The 22,778-nt window shown below is 44.4% G+C and overlaps 1 pseudogene; it reads right to left on the reverse strand.

Moving 5' to 3' along the window:
• Positions 1-22,778, reverse strand: part of LOC135550299 (neurexin-2-like) — a 249,410-nt pseudogene that overhangs the window by 178,792 nt on the left and 47,840 nt on the right.

A 22,778-nucleotide genomic window follows, 5' to 3' on the forward strand; every position in this document is an offset into this window, starting at 1 on the left:
ATTCCCAAAGACCCCTCCCAGCACTGACAGTCCAATATCTATCACCACGTTCTACTGAAACAGGCACCAGGAGCCTGTAGCAGTATAGTCAAAGATAGAACAATTGAAACAGATATTTCACCAGATGTATAAATGTGAAGCTTCCACTTGGTGTTTCCACTCATTACCAAATATGGTAGTGTGAGGAAGCCCAGTGTCCGGCAGTGGGAGAAGATGGAACGAGATGGATTTTGGCCGACATTCTGCACATTTTCTCATAGATGAAAGATACAGTTTTCTGTTCCCAAAACTAGAATCTGTTACGAACAGAGTGGGCTAAGTTTTATAGACTTTTGCCAAAATTGCGTTGTTTAGAAGGAGTGCAAAGGTGAATTGAGCTATTGCACACACACACTTCACAGAGTTCCCTAACGGAAATATAACAATCTTTAGTATAGTTATTAGGATTCTTATACACAACAGGACAAAGACTTTGGGAGGCTGAGGCAGTGAGAAGCATGGCACAATCAATGAAGACGTAGACATGATTAATACATGGGAGGGTCAACTAGACAGAGACAGAGGGAGGGACGCGCTGCCTGGGAATCCATGGAGGAAATCAATGTCTGAATTGTCTGTCAGGATGGTAAAGCTAAGGCCTCACTAACACTGGCACAGTATTAATTACAGATGTTCACTGACTGAGAGAGCGGAGGGAGAGAAGGAGGGCAGGCGGGATGGATGGATGGAGGGGGAGAGAGAGACAGAGAGAGAAAGAACGAAGGGGGGGGGGCAGAGAGAGTGAGCAATGGGAAGGGATGGGGGGAAACAGGCAGAGAGAGAGATAGGGAGGGCATAGGAAGGTCATGGCAGCCACTAGGGAGGGCGGGGGTGGGGCATCAGTACAGGAGTGTAATTAATCCTGGAGAATAGAACCTGTATTATTCAACAGAGTAGCAAGTCTGGTGTTCATATCCAGGTAATCATGCTATTATATAATTCAAGACCATAGCTACATTCATACATGACCACACTGTACAATGTCAGAGGATATGCAAATGACACACAGCAATCCACATTAGGACTCATTAGGACACAGCTGAACACTAAGGGCACTGCATGTGTTCAAAGTCACAATCTGTCATTAATTAGCAACTAACTAAATGTAAAAATAGAAACGTGCCATGTTCTTCCTGTGTGATGCACTGGGCGGTTTAACATCTCAATTCGAAGTGGCACATGCGTAAAAGAGCTGTCACTTCACAAAGTGAATGGTGTTTGTGAATCTGAACACAGCTCAACAAGAGCCCTGTGCATCTGTGTATTCTCAGACCAGAGTCCCCTGCTGAAGGCTGCTGAACAGCACAGTACTTACGTCTTTGAGACAGCCCATGAAGTTATTGCTAACCGGGGAGCCTGGGAGGTCAGCCGTGTTGGGACTCCCCCCAATGTAGAAGAAGTCATCCGAGCCCAGCATGGTGTAGTCCTCCTGGGTGTAGCCGGTGGTGGTCAGGATCCCATCCACAGAGACGGTCACCTGCGTGACCAGAGAGAAAGAGAGGAATGGAGAAAGGCGGAGGAGAGACAGAACAGAAACAAAGAGACAAGGGGTAAGATGGTGGAAAGAATTTTAATTTAACACCAAACATCCGCTGCTTTGTTTTTGGTGGGGGGGGTTTTTTTGCGGTTAAAATGTTGGCCTTTGAATTGAGTTGAATCCTTAGCTGTAAGATCTACAGTGTGAATTGATGAGCACCGTCGGAGGGCTCCGCCAATCGCAGAAGCTTGCTTCCTTTCTCGATTCTCAAAATATTAGCAGGGTTGATGAGCAAAAGGACAATATGATCATTTCACAGATATTTTGGATTTGAGTACAATATTAAATATATCGTAGTATCCACTTGTAGCTGAATTTGAGAAGGCACCCATTCAATGATAGATACAGTCGTCCTTCGGCGGTAATCAGACAGTTGATCAATTAATCAAACAACTAATCAATCTCAAATCAATACAGAGAGACAGGAAGAACAAATTAACGGACCAAATAGCTGATAAAAAAAAATCCAAATCTATTATTCATTGTTGGGAGAACAATGGTTTCAGAAGCCATTTATAATCCATTAAAATGATTTAAGAGGAGTTCATTACATACAGTATATATGAGCTATACTATAAAGCATGTGGCTCAGCTTTGACTGAAATGGTTATACTGTAGTGTACGTGGTTTACACTGTTATGATATTCTGTGAATGCTGCAGACCATCATTGCTGACTGACAAATACTACATTTCCCAGAGGTCCCCTCTGATAAGAGCAAGGCTCTGCCACTTGCAGTCTGAGGAATTGCCCTGTTCTGATCATTAATGTAGTTATGGGTGTTTCCTGGTTTTAAATGTACTTCAATCATGGGGGGACATATTCTTATGTCTGCTGTTGCTGTTTAGAGCTGCTATGAGTCTGTAGCGTTGATTGTAGGCAAGGTTGAACAAGGGAGTAGGTGAGATTGTGTGTGTGTGTGTGTGTGTGTGTGTGTGTGTGTGTGTGTGTGTGTGTGTGTGTGTGTGTGTGTGTGTGTGTGTGTGTGTGTGTGTCAAAGAGAGTGTGATTGAGGATGTGAGAGAGAAAGAGCAAGGGGAAGAGCAAGAGCGAGAGAGAGAGAGAGAGAAAGATAAGAGGAATCTAGCCAGCGAAAGCTGACCACCAGGGCTTGTTAAAAAAATAAATTCCACAGGCGTTCCCACAGGAGGTGCATTTCTCTCTATCGGCATGTCAGTGTGGTAACAGGAAGCTATCTGAAGAGAAGAGCTATGTATGCAGGATCAAATGCAGGGATAAAAGCATGAGAGGGGTTTGTAAGCATAGGATTTTTCTGTCTTTGGGGAGTATGGGTGAGGGTAGGCTCGGGATAATGAAGAGAGAGAATGTTTGCATGCAGGTAGGAGTGAGATGTTAAGGGGGTCTGTTTGTAAGGACTGAAGATTCAGACACAAAAATAGTTGTTAGTACATTAGTAGATAGAGAAGAGTGACTATTAGCTATTGGAAATGTATCATCTTAGTATGAATGGAAAAAAAAACTTGGCAAATCTCATCAGTAATACAAATCAAAATTGCATGGAAATGTCCTTTGAAAGACAAAATAACGAAGAATATATATATATATTTTTTTTAACGAAGGGATGAAAACTAAAGCCTGGAGCCTTTAAAGAGTTATGTTAGTTAGTGTACAGGACAGAGTTGGCAAAGCGATTGACCATAAAATGGCCAGTCAGAGTGGAGTTAGACAGGCTTAATATGATGTGGGAAGGGGAAGCAGGCAGGACCCAAGAGGCCTGATCTAGCTATATGGACCGTTCATCAGACTTTATTCTCAGCTCAGTAAAAAATAGTGGTCTCCTTCCATAGGTTAAACGTCACCCGCAGCACTGTACACATTGACATGTAACATTTCAGTTGGAAACATGGAATTATAAAAAGGCACCTTTAATATGTAAAAACATGACAAATCCAAAGTACACGAAAAACTATCATTGATTACTACACTGTGGTTGACGCCGGAATTGAGACTCAATGAGACATAGAAATCAATCCACAAGCTCCAAGTTATTTCAGCCACAACAATCTACACCTCAACATGACTAGTCTCACGAAGAAGGCGAAACATCGCACTGCAACGTTTTTCACCTATGGAGGCATTATTTTGAGAGAGCCAAACTTGTGGTATTGATTCACTTCACTCTGAACTGAATTGAAAACAACAAGATTGTGTACCGACTGCCATAGAGAAAAAATAATGGGTTACTCTAGGTGAGGCATGTTTTCTGAACGTATCCTAATGAACTGGGGTATAAGTCACTGGAGTTTGGCTTGGGACTGATAAATTAAGGGTTCAATCAGAAAAGCCTAAAACAGTGATATTAAAAAAAAATGTAGTATGTTGTTTGTTTTCTATTCATCTTTGTTTTTCAGTCCTGAGGGATAAATTAGCATAATTAAATCACAAGCTGACAGTATAACTGGTTTTCCTTGGATGCCCGTGATGAGGAAACATTAACAACTACTGAAAGCTAAATAATGACACTATTACTCCCTCTTAAGTATAAACATGAAACGCTTCCTGTAATAATGAACAATAGAACTACTGCTGGGCATATGAAGGAGGAGAGACAGGGGGGGGCGGCTACAGTACCTGGCGCAGGTTGCGCGTGACACGGACTTCGTGCCAGGCGTTGTCGTTGAACTTGCCGTTGGCAGGCTCCACCAGGGCCTCGAAGGCCCCGGACCCGAGGTTGATGACAAGCCACACAGCGCCACTCCTCAGGGATAGGTTAACGTAGTCAGCTGATTTCCCGGTGTGGAGCAGGAGCCCGTTCCTCTGCAGCGTGCGGAAGGACAGACTAATCTCGTCCAAGCTGCTCTGGATGGGCGTCTGAGACAGGTCATAGCTGAAAAACTCGTTGCCTTTGTAGGTGGCCACTGACTCCTCTTGTGCTGCGGAGAGAGATTGGGGAGAACACTGGTGTCATCAACTATAGCTACCACAGTTGTTGTTGGTCTGGTCTCTTTCATTCATTGTGCCGGTCAAGCTTCTTGAAATGGATCATTCAACACGGTCGCTGCAGGTTAATAATAATATTGTTGTTTTTTTTAAAGTATATTTTCTCCCAATTACGACACAAAAAAATGTGAACATATCAAAGAACCACTCAAACATAGAGCTAATCATCATCATCATACAATAATATCTGCCAATTTTCCTCACACTTGTTTGAAATGTATGGCCTTAAATTCCCTTTGGGGGAAAAAGAGACTAGCTTTTCCATGGAAAATGGAGACTTGTTTAAGATATTAGATATTATAAATGCTTCTGACACACATGGCAGCACCATTAGATCTCTAGGGATATATCTAACAACCGTGCTTTAGCAAATTTGCTCAATGACATACCAGACCACATTCTATCAAGTTATGGTTGGGGGCAATCAGATGCAATTTTGCTCTTCAAATATCCATTAAGTGGTCACTAACTGATCAAATGTAAAACGTTCCTACATGTAGTTTTCCTCCAAACTATCAAGTGGACCATGACATTAATTTGAAGAATTGGGAGAATCCATCAAGCACGATGCCTAGGAATGTCATTTGGAATATAGATGATTTGAGCAGGATTTAATCAAGCAAAAAGCCAGCTCTGACCTTGGAGAGTCCAACTCCCAGGTAACACTGAGGCATGAGGCTGTTCTTCGGCTCTAATGTATGATTCATTCAACAGCTGCTGCTATTTAAAGTAAAGCTGGTCCCATGCATATAAGAGCCCAGTCGAAATTCTAAATGTTGCCAGGCAAAGCTGCAACCCACATTTAACTACCACATGAAATGCAGAGGAGTGCTGCTCATATCCTTAAAGTCTCTCTTACCGCCAAAGAGAATAACGCCTCAAGATCGACATTCATATAAAATGATGTGGTGCAAATACAAACAGTCTAAGCCAACAATTTAGATCTTCTGAACAGCCTTCTCTGGCTCTCACCTATCCTCTCATTTGACACGTTATGGGGGAATAGTGCTTCCCTCTCCATCTCCCATCCTGCTTGTCGCCTGCTACGTCTGGTGACCCATTGTGCAAGAGGAATTTAATTAGCACTCCACAGTATCTGAGGAACAGTACCACAGACAACTACGCCTGGGTGGTCTCTGCTACAGTTCACCATCCTATTTCACTACTGCCTCCCTTCGCCGCCCTCCCTCCATCCCTTTCAATCCGTCTGTTTGTCTATATCTCCTTCTTCACACTCCTTTCAGGGGATCATGTTTGCATGTTTCGCCGGGAAATATATACAGTTGAATTAATGCAGGCCAAGCCGCTGAATCCATTAACTTCACAGAGTAATGAGGCCGTCGCAACGCGCAGGGACACAAAGCCACGACGAGAGAGAGAAAGCAAGATAATGGGAAATCTGTAAGAAAGTAGATAATTACATCGTCTTATTTTACACGCGCACTGTCATATAGTACAGCACCCGCTTACCAAAGACAGGCGCTGTATGAAGATACACACATAATCCTAATGGAATCTCTCCAGTTCTGCTGTACATTCCACATGTCTACGGGTGGCCTTTCACACACTGTGGTCTAACACAGTGTAGAGCCCACGGAATTACAGAGCAGAAATGTCTATCAACAAACGCAGAACATCAAATATATTATCCAGTTGTGAGTGCACTGATCTCATCAAATACATGAGCAGAGACTCTTCTCCTCCATCCCACTCCTGTTTGTATGTGGCAAAGGAATCCCTTGAGACTGAACTCCTTACCCTCATATACAGATTTGTGAACGAGCCTAAGATACAGAAGCTCATTCGAGACAGTTCACATCAGGTCAAGTCAGTCTGTTTATTTCCCCAAAACTACCATGGCACAAACAGCAAATAAACTGCTTATATTGATGATATTGTATTACCATGATAATCCACTGTACTGTGCAATTGTGGCCCCTCTTCCTCTCTCTCCAGCCCTCCAGCATGTGTGGAAGCTAGTGGCCCAACAGATTTGTCTCTGTGCAGTGTCTCCGTCAGGGATGGGGCCTGATATAATGTGACTGGTCCCTAAAGTGCACGCATTGGATGACAGACACAGCTGCGTTCCTTTGAGACAGCTCTCACATCCCCATCTGGGGGGCGCTGACTGGAATCTCACATGACAACAGGGAGGGAGGGCATACAGCAGCACAGACAACACAGAGAAATGCTTAAATAGAGGGAGGAAAATATAGTAATTTGTTTTCACATAGTGCCGGAGGCTAGGGAATGGTGCATCTCAATAGTGTCAATCATCTCTACAAACCTCCTCATAGTATTTGTTTATGAGAGGCAGCCTATAAGCTGGGTAAGGTAGTAAAACCTGCTCTGGCATCTCTACATTCAGGATGCCATGACAGCCAAATAAATAGCTGGAGGACTGATGATATCTCCAGGTGTATATTTTCTGTCTTAACTTTTTAGAACCCATAGCGGCCGTCGACTGTCTCCCTTTAAATAACTATAGCGGCCGCGGACCACAGGAGGCTGGTGGCGCCTTAATTGGGGAGGACGGGCTCGTGGTAATGGCTTGAGCGGAGTAGGCGGAATGGTATCAAACACCTGGTTGGATGCTATTCCACTCGCTCCGTTCCAGCCGTTATTATGATCCGTCCTCCACTCACCAGCCTCCCCCGCCGCGAACGGCCTTGTTTTATGTATGTCTCCATATCGCAAAATTCACTTGATAACATCCCTGTTGTCGTGTTCGCGTGGCTGTTGTCGTCAGTCATTTGACTGATCAACGTTTTTATCACATCATTACTCAAAAAGAACGTCTCCACACTTTGGACGAAGCTGTATTGTTGCTGTTATTGTTGTTGGTTGTGCTGTATTGGTTGTTGGTTGTGTTGTATTGGTTGTGTTGTATTGGTTGTGTTGGTTGACGATACGGATATGTCCTTGCACTTTGAAAAGCAATAACGTTGAGGTGAGTGAAATGAGTAAACGGCAGATATACGTTTGGTGCTGTCAATATTGAACGCTGTGAACTCGGGTAACAGCTGTCAGATTAGCAAATCCTGTCATGTCAAGACAAGTTGGTTGGTACAGGCAAGCACATCAGAGGTGGAGCTCGAATGATTGCTCTATGTCTCGTGGAAATAGCTGCAGTTTGTCAGCTAACTAGTGTCACGCTGGTATAAAGGATTTTGGAGACAGGCGCAGGCGATACACAATAGGGTTTTTTAATACACCCAAAACAAACAAGTATACAAAAACACAGGGCTGTACCCAAACAAAAGAGCGAGGGTAAACCTCGCTGAACGACACGGGACGATACCCATAATACACAATATATAAAGCATTCAGCATAACAGCTGCACCAACACATAGGTACCCGCAACACCAACGGACATGGAAACAATAACCGAGATAGAGGGAACAGAGGGCACATACAGTTGAAGTCAGAGGTTTGCAAACACCTTAACCAAATACATTTAAACTCAGTTTTTTCACAATTCCTGACATGTAATCTGTGTTAAATCAGTTAGGATCACCACTTTATTTTAAGAATGTGAAATGTCAGAATAATAGTATAGAGAATGATTTATTTCAGATTTGATTTCTTTCATCACATTCCCAGTGGGTCAGAAGTTTACATACACTCAATTAGTATTTGGTAGCACTACCATTAAATTGTTTAACTTGGGTCAAGGGTTTCAGGTAGCCTTCCACAAGCTTCCCACAATAAGTTGGGTGAATTTTGGCCCATTCCTCCTGACAGAGCTGGTGTAACTGAGTCAGGTTTGTAGGCCTCCTTGCTCGCACATGCTTTTTCAGTTCTGCCCACAAATTTTTGATAGGATTGAGTCAGGGCTTTGTGATGGCCACTCCAATACCTTGACTTTGTTGTCCTTAAGCCATTTTGCCACAACTTTGGAAGTATGCTTGGGGTCATTGTCCATTTGGAAGACCCATTTGCGACCAAGCTTTAACTTCCTGACTGATGTCTTGAGGTGTTGCTTCAATATATCCACTTAATTTTCCTCCTCATGATGCCACCTATTTTGTGAAGTGCACCAGTCCCTCCTGCAGCAAAGCACCCTCACAACATGATGCTGCCACCCCTCGTGCTTCACAGTTGGGATGGTGTTCTTCGGCTTGCAAGCCGCCAAATAGTTATATTTTTGTTCCATCGGACCAGAGGACATTTCTCCAAAAACTACGATCTTTGTCCGCACGTGCAGGTGCAAACCGTAGTCTGGCTTTTTTTAATGGCGGTTTTGGAGCAATTGCTTCTTCCTTGCTGAGCGACCTTTCAGGTGATGTCGATATAGAACTCGTTTTACTGTGGATATAGATAATTTTGTATCCGTTTCCTCCAGCATCTTCACAAGGTCCTTTGCTGTTGTTCTGGGATTGATTTGCACTTTTCGCACCAAAGTACCTTCATCTCTAGGAGACCGAACGCGTCTCCTTCCCGAGTGGTTGTGTTGGTGTTTATACTTGCTTACTATTGTTTGTACAGATGAACGTGGTAACTTCAGGCGTTTGGAAATTGCTCCCAAGGATGAACCAGACTTGTGAAGGTCTACAATTTTCTTTTCTAGCTTCTTGGCTGATTTCTTTTGATTTTACCATGATGTTAAGCAAAGAGGCACTGAGTTTGAAGGTAGGCCTTGAAATACATCCACAGGTACACCTCCAATTGACTCAAATTATGTCAATTAGCCTATCAGAAGCTTCTAAAGCCATGACATCATTTTCCGGAATTTTCCACGCTGTTTAAAAAGGCACAGTCAACTTAATGTAAGTAAACTTCTGACCCACGGTAATTGTGATACAGTGAATTATAAGTGAAATAATCTGTCAGTAAACAATTGTTGGAAAAATGACTCGTGTCATGCACAAAGTAGAGGTCCTAACCAACTTGCCAAAACTATAGTTTGTTAATAAGAAATTTGTGGAGTGGTTGAAAAATGAGTTTTAATGACTCCAACTGGGAACCAGGTGTGTGTAATCAGACAAGACAATCCGGAGTTGATGATAATAAATCCCATTCAGTGAAGCCTAGAAAGCCAGTGATGTGGACCTCCGAAACTGGCGAACAGAATGATCATCAGTACAACTAGTTGGTTGTTTTGTCTTGTTTCTACTGATGTGATTCATATGGAAACGGCCCAAGCTGCTTGCTGTAGCTAGCTAACAAGCTAGTTAGTCTGTCAGGCAAGAAAAGTTGTGTGTAGTTGTACATTTGAGTTGAGCTCACGAAGCATCAACCTCAGCTGTCACATTTACTAGCTATCCCTAAAGACAACTAGCTAACTAGCCACTGAAATGAAGGCTAGAGTAATTTGTCTTTATCTGTTTGGCTTAGGTGATGGTTTGTCATGTTTGGTAGGTGCAGATATTGATAGGCTATACATTGCCTCGTTTTCCTATTATTTGACAGCTTAGCTGTCGTGTTAGGTTAGATGCCCACGCAGTAGAGCTGATATGATGAGTTGGATATTTGTTTACATAGCCAGCTAACAAGTTGCTTGTTTTGTCCTGTTTAACCGATGCCATTCATTTGGAAACTGTCTCAGATTCGTAACTAATCAGCTAACATTGGCACACTCTGTAGTTAGTCTGTCAGGCAAGAAAGCACGAGGTCATTGGAGGAGAGAGCGAGTGTGTGCGGAATGGGAGGCGTGCAACTGTATCACACAATATATTATGGAAACCCGTTATTAGGAAGAGAGTGTGTGTATGGTTGAGAAAAAGAAAGAGAGGAGAGAGACAATGTGAGAGGGAGAGAGAGAGATTATGTTCCTGACTACAATTGTATAATTTTGCTGCTCATCTCCCTCTGTTACTCTAAGTCAGTGAAAACGAAGAAACTGATGTGGAGAGTCGGAGCTCAGCAGCAAAAGGCAGGGAGGAAGAGGAGTTAGAGATGATGTGGAGCGAGGGGACAGTGGAGGGAGAGTGGAAGAGGAGAATGAAGGAGAGGCGAGTGGAGGGCGAGAGGAAGAGGACGCGGGAAGGAGAGGCGGGTGGAGCGAGAGGAAGAGGAGAGACGAAGAGGAGGGAGAGGAACATCGAGAGAAGGAGGAAAAGGGAGAGGAAGATGAGGAGGAAGCAGAGGAAGAGGAGGAAGAATTAGAGCAATTAGCAAAAAAAGTGTGTCTGCCACAAGTCCCTCCAGCCACCCTTGTACCACACAGTCTGGGCCTAAAGCGGCAGTGGCAGGGGTTGTGGAGTTGTTTTTTAACTTGGTAGGAACGTATATCAGTTCCAGATCTTGTAGTGGATTACAACAAGAAAATGGGTGGGGTTGACCATCTTGACCAACTGAGGAGCTATTACAATGTTGGACACACAGGCAGAAAACAGTGGAAGTAAGTGTTTTGGGGGATGCTCAACATTGCCATCATAAATGTGTACATTGTGCAGGGGGGGGGGGGCCCATGCAAAGGCCCCTTCCCAGAACCTGCAGGCGGTTCTGCATTCCCTTTGTGTGGAAGCAGGGAAAAGAGTGGGACACAGGTGTTGTGTTTCGTATCTTCTCTCTTCATCTGTCTCTATCAAATACTTGTTGCATTCACTGAATTGTTGTCAAGGTAGGCTACCATTTTCCGTAAGGCCTCGTCTCTACAAAATGTTATTAAGAGAGGTTATCTACATTTGAAATAGTCTCTGAATAGTTGTTTGCATGTTTATATCGTTATAGAAGTACGAATCATTGTCAATACAATAGCCTACTTTGTGTGGGTTTTGAAATTCTTCTGAATATTGACCTTGGGTCACATTTTGGATAATATTTATAAGCGTAATATATTATACTTGGTACATTTTGAGTGAGTAATTTAGTCAAATTTACTACAATTTAAATACTGGAGTGTTTTTTGTTGTTGAGTGTTAATCGTTATTTGATAGTGAGTGTCTTTACACAATGGAAGACAAAATGAGTGTTATTCCTATTGACATGAATGTGGTGTCATATTAAAAAGAGGTTGTGCTCTTTAAAATAAGTTAACTTGTAATTGTAATTTGTTCTTAGCTTTTGAGGCATGTCTGTTTGAAATGTGTGAGAAAATGAGCTTTATCTTGAAAATTCTCAGCAATCTCCATCAGTATTCTAGAATTCTATTGGGGTCTAAAGGGTTCATCTGTAGTTCTGCCAACTTGTTCTACAGAGTTATAAAAGAAAGGAAAGAGAGGAAGGCTCCGCACCACTCTCTCACTTAAGTGTCTTAACGAGTTATTTTTCAGATGATCTCATCTTGCTCTTTTCTAGCTTTTGTCAACTATAAATGCCTTTTCCCTACCTGTTCGCTCCTCTCCCTGTAGACTTGACAGACTTAACACCCCTTGGCTGCAACCCTCCTACTGTGGTGTACCATGCCCTCACAAACCATGTTGAATTCACCGGCAGCGTTTGGAACTACCAACCTGTGGTCAAGAACGCCGAGTTCATCTCAGCCTATGCTGCCCTTCAGTCACTAGACTTGTTGGCCCCGACGGAGACTTGGATCACCCCTGCTTCTCCAACTCCTCTCCTTTCATGCATTCTCTCATAGTCTGAGAGCATCTGGTCGTGGTAGTGGTGGTGGTACAGGGCTACTCATTTCTCCTAAGTGGAGATTTTCTCTTTTCTCCCTCTTTCACCTGTCCATTTCCTCATTTGAATTCCATGCTGTCACTGTCACTTGTCCACTGAAGCTTAACATTGTTGTCATCCATCACCCACCAGGTGCCCTTAGAGAGTTCCTCACTGAGGTTGACATCTTGATAAGCTCATTTCCTGACGATGGCTCACCGCTCTTTGTTCTGGGTAACTTCAACCTCCCGATGTCTGCCTTCATTTCTTTCCAATTCTTTCTTCCCCTCCTTGCCTCTTTTCACCTCACCCTTTCACAGTCCTCTCCCACTCACAAGGCAGGCAATGCGCTTGACCTCACCCTTTCACAGTCCCCTCCCACTCACAAGGCGGGCAATAAGCTTGACCTCATATTTACTAAAGGCTGTTTGCCTACAAATCTCACTGCAAACCCCCTGCAGGTCTCTGATCACTACTTTGTTCCTTTTCTGCCCGCTTTCTCCCACTACTCTCTCCTCTTCTATCCTATCATCTCTCGCTTTTGCTAAAAACCTTTGCCCTCCTGTCTCCTTCACCTCCCTTTCCGCATCCTATGACTCCCACTGTCTCCTTTGCTCCCAGGCCGGCTTGTCCCTCCCCTCCTGCTATGTAGCGGAGGGGCTAAAGGTAGATGAGCAAAATTGGAGGAAAACTAAACTTCCGGAGGACCTATCATCCTTTCACTCCCTCTGTATTCACTGCTAAAGCCACTTTCTATAATGCAGAATTTCAAGCTTCCGCCTCTAAACCTAGGAAATTATTTTCCACCTTCTCCTCCCTCCTTAAATCCTCCACCTCCTCCCTCTTTGTCAACCACTTTGAAAAGAAGGTGGATGACATCCGCTCCTCATTGACTCAGCCTATTGGGTCCACTGGTCCCACTCACACAGAGCACATTGACCTCTTTCTCCCCTCTATCTCTATGCTACTATATCCAGGAGCCGGACAACCTATCCACTCAACCCCATCCACTCCTCCCTTCTCCAGACCATCTCTGGAAACCTTCTCTGATTCCTCACTTCTTTCATCAACTCATCGCTGACCACTGGCTGCGTCAAATCCGACTTCACAATGGCCCAGTTACCTCTGCTGCAGAGGATAAGTTCATTAGAGTTACCAGCCTCAGAAAATGCAGCCCAAATAAATGCTTCACAGAGTTCAAGTAACAGACACTTCTCAACATCAACTGTTCTGAGGAGACGGTGTGAATCAGGCCTTCATGACCCATTGCTGGGGAAAAAACACTACTAAAGGACACCAATAAGAAGAGGAGACATGCTTGGGCCAAGAAACACAAGCAATGGACATTATATTGGTGGAAATGTGTCCTTTGTCTGGATTCCAAATTGGAGATTTTTGGTTCCAACCGCCGTGTCTTTGTGAGATGTGGTGTGGGTGAACGGATGATCTCCATATGTGTAGTTCCCACTGTGAAGCATGGAGGAGGAGGTGTTATAGTATGGGGATACTTTCCTGGTGACACTGTCTGTGATTTATTTAACCAGCATGGCTACCACAGCATTCTGCAGCGATATGCCATCCCATCAGGTTTGGGCTTTGTGGGACTATCATTTGTTTTTCAATAGGGCAATGACCCAACACACCTCCAGGCTGTGTAAGGGCAATTTTACCAAGAAGGAGAGAGATGGACTGTTGCATCAGATGACCTGGCCTCCACAATCACCCAACCTCAACCAAATTGAGATGGTTTGGGACGGGTCGGACCACAGAGTGAAGGAAAAGCAGTCAACAAGTGCTCAGCATATGTGGGAACTCCTTCAAGACTGTAGGAAAAGCATTCCAGGTGAAGCTGATTGAGAGAATGCCAAGCGTGTGCAACGCTGGTATAAAGGCAAAGGGTAGCTATTTGAAGATTCTCAAATATAAATTGTATTTAGATTTTTTTAAACACTTTTTTGGTTACTACATGATGTGTACATATGTGTTATTCATAGTTTATGTCTTCACTATTATTCTACAATGTAGAAAATAGTCAAAATAAAGAAAAACTCTTGAATGAGTAGGTGTTCTAAAGCTTTTGACCGGTAGTATATGTAGTTCTGTCCTTGAGCTGTTCTTGTGTATTAATGTTCTGTATTAATTCATGTTTCATGTTTTGTGTGGACCCCAGGAAGAGTAGCTGCTGCTTTTGCAACAGCTAATGGGGATCCTAATAAAATACCAAATACCAAAATTCTCTGGGTACACCAAGTCACTGGGCTCCATCATATCCACACATGGTCTCTCCTATCATTGCTATGTGGATGACACTCAACTACTTTTCTCCTTCCCCCTTCTGACACCCAGGTGGTGACACGCATCTCAGTGTGCCTGGTGGATATCTCAGCTTGGATGTTGGCCCAGCACCTTAAACTCAATCTCGACAAGGAAGGCCTACCCACTCAAAGACCTCTCCATTACAGTTGACAACTCCACGGTGTACCCATCCCAGAGTGCAAAGAATCTTGGCGCGACCCTGGACAACATGCTGTCATTCTCTGCAAACATCAAAGCAGGACTTGCTCCTGCAGGTTCATACTCTACCACATTTGCAGAGTAAGACCCATACCTCACGCAGGTCCTAATCCAGGCACTTGTCATCTCCTGTCTGGACTACTGCAACTTGTTGTTGGCTGGGCTCCCTGCTTGTGCCATCAAATCCCTGTAATGTATCCAGATTGCTGCAGCCCGCCATGTCACCCTGCTCCTCCACACACTCCACTGGCTTCCAGTTGAAGCTCGCATCCACTACAAGACCATGGCACTTACCTACAGAGCAGCAAGAGGAACTGCCCCTACCTTCAGGCTATGCTGAAACCCTACACTCCAACTTGACTACTCTGTTCTCCCATCTCTGGTCTAAAGCTTTTCTCTGTCCTGGCACCCAATGGTGGAACCAGCTTCCCCCGGAATCCAGGACAGCAGAGTCCCTGCCCATCTTGAAACCCTACCTGTTCAAAGAGTATCTTAAATAAACAAACAGTTTATTCTGGTGGATTAAACTGAAATTGCAACCAACTTTCTATGGCTTGTTTTAAAAATAGCAATATTTTGGGGATTATTTCATTTTCACATAACCGAAAGTGAGAGGTTGCAATCTGAATAAAGTGAAAAAGGCCATTCTTGAATATGGAGAGGGACATTTTACTCATCTGCTAGAGAATCAGTTTGGATTTAAGTATAACTTTTGTATGACTGAAGCCTTTAGTGCTGAAGCCTGAAGCCTCTAATGCTTTAATATTTAATAATAATTAAATGGAAAATGTTTTGCTCATATAATTAAAATAAGTCGCTAGGTTTAGGCAAGGCCATAAGCAAATAGATAAACTGGGACATGACTAAAGAGTTAAATCAGGGTGGGTTTTTCCACAAATAGACAGGTATTTTCCTTTCTATGGTAGCAAGATTTGATCTATTTTTGCTCAATTTCAATAAACATTATTGTGAAATTATTTATTGCGGGAAACAAATACAGTTTACATGTGTGTCTACTTCACAGTCAGACCATTTTATTGGTAAACTACACAGTAATGTAAAAGTTGTAGTTTTTGGTGATACAATGCGTAATATACTGTAATACAGAGAGGAAAAAATATATATATATGTATATACAGTTGAAGTCGGAAGTTTACATACACTTAGGTTGAAGTCAATAAAACTCGTTTTTCAACCACTCCACAAATTTCTTGTTAACAAACTATAGTTTTGGCAAGTCAGTTAGGACATCTACTTTGTTCATGACATGAGTCATTTTTCCAACAATTGTTTACAGACACATTATTTCACATATAATTCACTGTATCACAATTTCAGTGGGTCAGAAGTTCACATATACTAAGTGGACTGTGCCTTTAAACAGCTTGGAAAATTCCAGAAAATGTCATGGCTTTAGAAGCTTCTGATAGGCTAATTGACAAAATTGGAGGTTGGAGGTGTAACTGTGGATGTATTTCAAGGCCTACCTTCAAACTCAGTGACTCTTTGCTTGGCATCATGGGAAAATCAAAAGAAATCAGCCAAGACCTCAGAAAAAAAATTGTAGACCACAAGTCCTTGGGAGCAATTTCCAAACACCTGAAGGTACCACGTTCATCTGTACAAACAATAGTACGCAAGTATAAACACCATGGGACCACGCAGCCGTCATACCACTCGGGAAGGAGATGCGTTCAGTCTACTAGAGAATAACGTACTTCGGTGCGAAAAGTGCAAATCAATCCCAGAACAAAAGCAGAACAAAAGGACGTTGTGAAGATACTGGAGAAAACAGGTACAAAAGTATCTTCATCCACAGTAAAACGAGTTCTATATTGACATAACCTGAACGGCCACTCAGCAAGGAAGAAGCCACTGCTCCAAAACCGCCATAGAAATGCCAGACTACAGTTTGCAACTGCACATGGGGACAAAGATTGTACTTTTTGGAGAAATGTCCTCTGGTCTGATGTAACAAAAATAGAACTGTTTGGCCATAATGACCATCGTTATGTTTGAAGGAAAATGGGGGATGCTTGCAAGCCAAAGAACACCACCCCAACCGTGAAGCACGAGGGGTGGCAGCATCATGTTGTGGGGGTGCTTTGCTGCTGGAGGGACTGGTGCACTTCACAAAATAGATGGCATCATGAGGTAGGAAAATTATGTGGATATATTGAAGCAACATCTCAAGACATCAGTCAGGAAGTTAAAACTTGGTCGCAAATGGGTCTTCCAAATGGACAATGACCCCAATCATACTTCCAAAGTTGTGGCAAAATGGCTTAATAAGGACAACAAAGTCGAGGTATTGGAGTGGCCATCACAAAGCCCTGACCTCATTCCTATCGAAAATGTGTGAGCAGAACTGAAAAAGTGTGTGGGAGCAAGGAGGCCTACAAACCTGACTCAGTTACACCAGCTCTGTCAGGAGGAATGGGCCAAGATCCACCCAACTATTTGTGGGATGCTTGTGGAATGCTACCAAAAATGTTTGACCCAAGTTAAACAATTGAAAGGCAATGCTACCAAATATTAATTGAGCGTATTTAAACTTATGACCCACTGGGAATGTGATGAAAGAAATAAAGCCTGAAATAAATCTCTCTACTATTATTCTGACATTTCACATTCTTAAAATAAAGTGATCATAACTGACCTTAAACAGGGAATTTTTACTAAGATTAAATGTCAGGGATTGTGAAAAACTGAGTTTACTGTAGATCTTCTATGAGGCTGTGGAGGGATCCAAATTGTAGATTTAAAAGAAAACATGAATCGTCAGAGTACACTGACACTTTTGTTTATAAGCCCTGGATTTCTAGCTCTTTGATCTTATTGTTGGATCTGATTTAAATAGCATTTCGATGGCCATAATAAATAGATATTCCGATAGTGGACACGTTTGTTTTACCCCTCTTGACAGTTGAATACTTTCTTAGAAAAAGCCATTATTTATATATAAGATATATATAAAATGTTGTACTTTATCAAAAGCCTTTTCAAAGTCAGCGATGAATACCAGGCCTGGATTCCCAGATGTTTCATAGTGTTCTATTGTTTCCAGTACTTATATTGTCTCCAATGTATCGTCCATGTAAAAAAGAAACAGTCTGATTAGGATGAATAATATCCGACAATACCTTTTAAATTCTATACCGTATGCATTTTGCTAGAATTTTTGCATCTCGAGTAGGGCAGCGGTCTAATGCTCTGCATCGCAGTGCTCAAGGCATCACTACAGACCCGGGTTTGATCCTGGGCTGTATCACAACTGGCCGTGATCAGGAGTCCCATAGGGCGGCGCACAATTTGCACAGCATTGTCCGGGTTGGGGGAAGGTATGGCCGTGGGGGCTTTACAAGTAGGCCGTCATTGCAAATAAGAATTTGTTCTTAACTGACTTGCCTAGTTAAATAAACGTTAAATACAAATGAATAAATAAGCAACAATGAAGTAAGGGGCCTCCAATGTTTTTAATGGACTGGATCTTTATATTTACCACTTGGGTCCTGTTCCAGTAATAATGAAATCAGACCTTCTTGTTGAGTATCTGATAATCTAACATTTTTATAAGAGTGGTTAAAACATACTAATAACAGTCTTTTAAGTACAGCAAAAAAGGTTTGGTATACCTCAACTGGTATGCCACCCAGCCCTGGAGTTTTACCGGACTTAAAGGATTTAATTGCATCAAGAAGTTCCTCTTCTGTAATTTGCCTTGACATGAGTCTTTCTTTACAGCTGGTACATTATTAATAGAAAAACAAATCCTGTTCATGGAGATGGAGAAGACTGAAACGAAAGTATCAACTCCTTTTTCAATATATTGTTTGGTGAATCATGGGTGACTGCCATGTGTAACAAGTTTCAGCCAATAATATTTGGTAGCATTTCTACGCTGAAGATTAAAAAATAATTTGGTAAATTTTCCCCCCATATATTCCATCCAGCTCGCTTTATCTTTTATAAGATATTACACTTGATCTTTCTTTAATAATTTCCTCCATTTCTTTTTCCTCTAACACAGGTATTCCTAAACTGGTGTACCCCCAGGGGTACACTCAATGCAATTGGGGGGGAGGGTACGCCACATTTTCAAACAGTCTGTCACGCCTTGGTCTTAGTCCACGTCCCAAGCCGGAACCGCCACCATGGACAGACGCCCACCCGGACCCTCCATATGGTTTTGAGGTGCGTCCGAGAGTCCGCACCTTAGGGGGGGGTTCTGTCACGCCTTGGTCTTAGTATTTTGTGTTTTAGTTAATTAGTTGGTCAGGCCAGGGTGTGACATGGGTTTATGTTATTGTGTTGTCGTATTGGGGGTTTTGTAGGCATTGGGATTATGGTTGATTAGGGGTGTGTTTAGTTTAGGTTTGGCTGCCTGAGGCGGTTCTCAATCAGAGTCAGGTGATTCTTGTTGTCTCTGATAGGGAACCGTATTTAGGTAGCCTGGGTTTCACTGTGTATTTCGTGGATGATTGTTCCTGTCTCTGTGTAGTTTCACCAGATAGGTTTCACGTTCTGTTTTGTTTTTTTGTATTTGTCTCAGTATTTTCATGTAATCGTCATTTGTTTCATTAAAAAACATGAGTAACCAACACGCTGCATTTCGGTCCGACTCTCTTTCGACAAACGAAGAACGCCGTTACAGAATCACCCACCACACACGGACCGAGCAGCGTGTTAACAGGCAGGAGCCACAGAAGAGGCAACAGAAGCAGCTTCAGTGGGAGAGGCTGCACCACTTGGAGAATTGGACATGGGAGGAAGAACTGGACGGAAAAGGACCCTGGGCTCAGCCTGGTGAATATCGCCGCCACAAGGAGGAATTCGAGGCGGCTAAAGCGGAGAGGCGCTGGTATGAGGAGGCAGCAAGGCGACGTGGATGGAAGCCCGGGAATCAGCCCCAAAATTTCTTGGGGGGGGGCTGACAGGGAGTATGGCTACGCCAGGTAGGAGACCTGCGCAAACTCCCTGTGCTTACCGGGGGGCTAGAGAGACCGGGCAGGTACCGTGTTATGCAGTGGTGCGCACGGTGTCCCCAGTGCGGGTGCATAGCCAGGTGCGGTATATTTCAGCTCCGCGTATCGGCCGGGCTAGATTGAGCATCGAACAAATGCCATGAAGCCGGCTCTACGCATCTGGTCCCCAGTGCGTCTCCTTGGGCCGGCTTACATGGCACCAGCCTTGCGCTCGGTGTCTCTGGTTCGCCTACATAGCCCAGTGCGGGCTATTCCACCTCGTCGCACTGGCAGGGCGACCGAGAGTATTCAACCAGGTAAGGTTGGGCAGGCTCGGTGCTCAAGAGCTCCAGTGCGCCTGCACGGTCCGGTCTATCCTGTACCACCTCCACACCCCCCAGCCCTCCGGTAGCAGCTCCCTGCACCAGGCTTCCTGTGCGTGTCCTCGGCCCAATATCACCAGTGCCAGCACCATGCATCAGGCCTACAGTGCGCCTCGCCTCTCCTGCGCTGTCGGAGCCTTTCTCCTCTCCTGCGCTGCCGGAGCCTCCCGCCTGTTCAGCGCTTCTAGAGCCTTCCTCCTCTACAGCGCTGCTGGAGTCTCCTGTCTGTTCAGCGCTATCAGAGCCTTTCTCCTCTCCTGTGCTACCGTAGTCTCCCGCCTGTTCAGCGCTTCCAGAGACTTCCTCCTCTACAGGGCTGCCGGAGCCTCCTGCCTGTTTGGAGCAGCCAGAGCTGCCAGTCTGCATGGAGCAGCCAGAGCTGCCAGTCTGCATGGAGCAGCTAGAGCTGTCAGTCTGCATGGAGCAGCCAGAGCTGTCAGTCTGCTTGGAGCAGCCAGAGCTGCCAGTCTGCATGGAGCTGCCAGTCTGCAAGGAGCTGCCAGTCTGCAAGGAGCTGCCAGTCTGCATGGAGCAGTCAGAGCTGTCAGTCTGCATGGAGCAGCCAGAGCTGCCAGTCTGCATGGAGCGGCCAGAGCTGTCAGTCTGCTTGGAGCAGCCAGAGCTGCCAGTCTGCATGGAGCTGCCAGTCTGCATGGAGCTGCCAGTCTGCATGGAGCTGCCAGTCTGCATGGAGCTGCCAGTCTGCATGGAGCTGCCAGTCTGCAAGGAGCTGCCAGTCGGCAAGGAGCTGCCAAAGCTGTTAGTCTGCATGGAACAGTCAGAGCTGTCAGTTTGCAAGAAGCCGCCAGAGCTGTCAATCTGCATGGAGCAGCCAGAGCCGCCAGTCAGCATGGAGCAGCCAGAGCCGTCAGTCAGCATGAAGCAGCAAGAGCCGTCAGTCTGCCAGGATCCGCCAGTCAGCCAGACTCTTCCAGATCCGCCAGTCAGCCAGACTCTTCCAGATCCGCCAGTCAGCCAGACTCTTCCAGATCCGCCAGTCAGCCAGACTCTTCCAGATCCGCCAGTCAGCCAGACTCTTCTAGATCTGCCAGTCAACCAGACTCTTCTAGATCTGCCAGTCAACCAGACTCTTTCAGATCTGCCAGTCAACCAGACTCTTCCAGATCTGCTAGTCACCAGACTCTTCCAGATCTGCTAGTCAACCAGACTCTTCCAGATCCGCCAGTCAGCCAGGATCTGCCAGAACTGCCAGCCAGTCAGGATCTGCCGGATTCAACTGCCTGGCTGGGCTTCCTCTCAGTGCTGGGCTGCCCCTCAGTCCCGAGCTTCCCCTCAGTCCCGAGCTGCCCCTCAGTCCCGAGCTGCCCCTCAGTCCCGAGCTACTCCTCAGTTCAGTGGGGTTCTGGGTGAGGACTATTAGGCCATGGTCGGCGGCGAGGTTGGATTATCCCAGGACGCGAAGGGGAGGAACTATGACATTTATGGAGTGGGGTCCACATCCCGAGCCGGAACCGCCACCATGGACAGACACCCACCCGGACCCTCCCTATGGTTTTGAGGTGCGTCCGAGAGTCCGCACCTTAGGGGGGGGTTCTGTCACGCCTTGGTCTTAGTATTTTGTGTTTTAGTTAATTAGTTGGTCAGGCCAGGGTGTGACATGGGTTTATGTTATTGTGTTGTCGTATTGGGGGTTTTGTAGGCATTGGGATTGTGGTTGTGGTTGATTAGGGGTGTGTTTAGTTTAGGTTTGGCTGCCTGAGGCGGTTCTCAATCAGAGTCAGGTGATTCTTGTTGTCTCTGATAGGGAACCGTATTTAGGTAGCCTGGGTTTCACTGTGTATTTCGTGGATGATTGTTCCTGTCTCTGTGTAGTTTCACCAGATAGGCTGTACTTAGGTTTCACGTTCCGTTTTGTTGTTTTGTATTTGTCTCAGTATTTTCATGTAATCGTCATTTGTTTCATTAAAAAACATGAGTAACCAACATGCTGCATTTCGGTCCGACTCTCTTTCGACAAACAAAGAACGCCGTTACACAGTCCATTTATATTTTCCAACGGGGCTATAGATTTGGGTTTTTCTCTCACCTCAGTAGCCTCGTTCCGCTGACACAAATCAAATGTAACCATCTAGTGTTCAGTGAAATAACAACACAATGTCAAATACAGGTATTCTAGTCAAATAATTAACATCTAATCACATTAACCTCTTGAAACTCTGGGGGCGCAATTTCATTTTTGGATGAAAAACGTTCCCGTTTTAAACAAGATATTTTGTCACAAAAAGATGCTCGACTATGCATATAATTGATAGCTTTGGAAAGAAAACACTGAAATACTGAATTTTCCAGAACTGCAAAGATATTGTCTGTGGGTGCCCTAGAACGGGAGCTACAGGCAAAACCAAGATGAAACGGCAACCAGGAAATCAGCAGGATTTTTGAGGCTCCGTTTTCCATTGTCTCCTTATATGGCTGTGAATGCGAGAGGAATGAGCCTGCCCTTTCCCCAAGGTGTCTGCAGCATTGTGACGTATTTGTAGGCATATCATTGGAAGATTGAACATAAGAGACTACATTTTCCAGGTGTCCGCGCGGTGTCCTCCGTCGAAATTGGTGCGTCATTTTCAGCTGCTGGTATTTTTCCATGCGATTCTGAGGGGAAAGCAGGCTTCCACGAACTGCATATCAATGAAAAGATATGTGAAAAAACACCTTGAGGATTGATTCTAAACAACGTTTGCCATGTTTCGGTCGATATTATGGAGTTAATTCGGAAAAAGTTTGACGTTTTGGTGACTGAATTTTCGGTTCGTTTCGGTAGCCAAATGTGATGTACAAAACGGAGCGATTTCTCCTACACAAAGATTCTTTCAG

Source organism: Oncorhynchus masou, chromosome 12 (assembly GCF_036934945.1).
Source record: "Oncorhynchus masou masou isolate Uvic2021 chromosome 12, UVic_Omas_1.1, whole genome shotgun sequence".
Classification (NCBI taxonomy): Eukaryota; Metazoa; Chordata; class Actinopteri; order Salmoniformes; family Salmonidae; genus Oncorhynchus; species Oncorhynchus masou.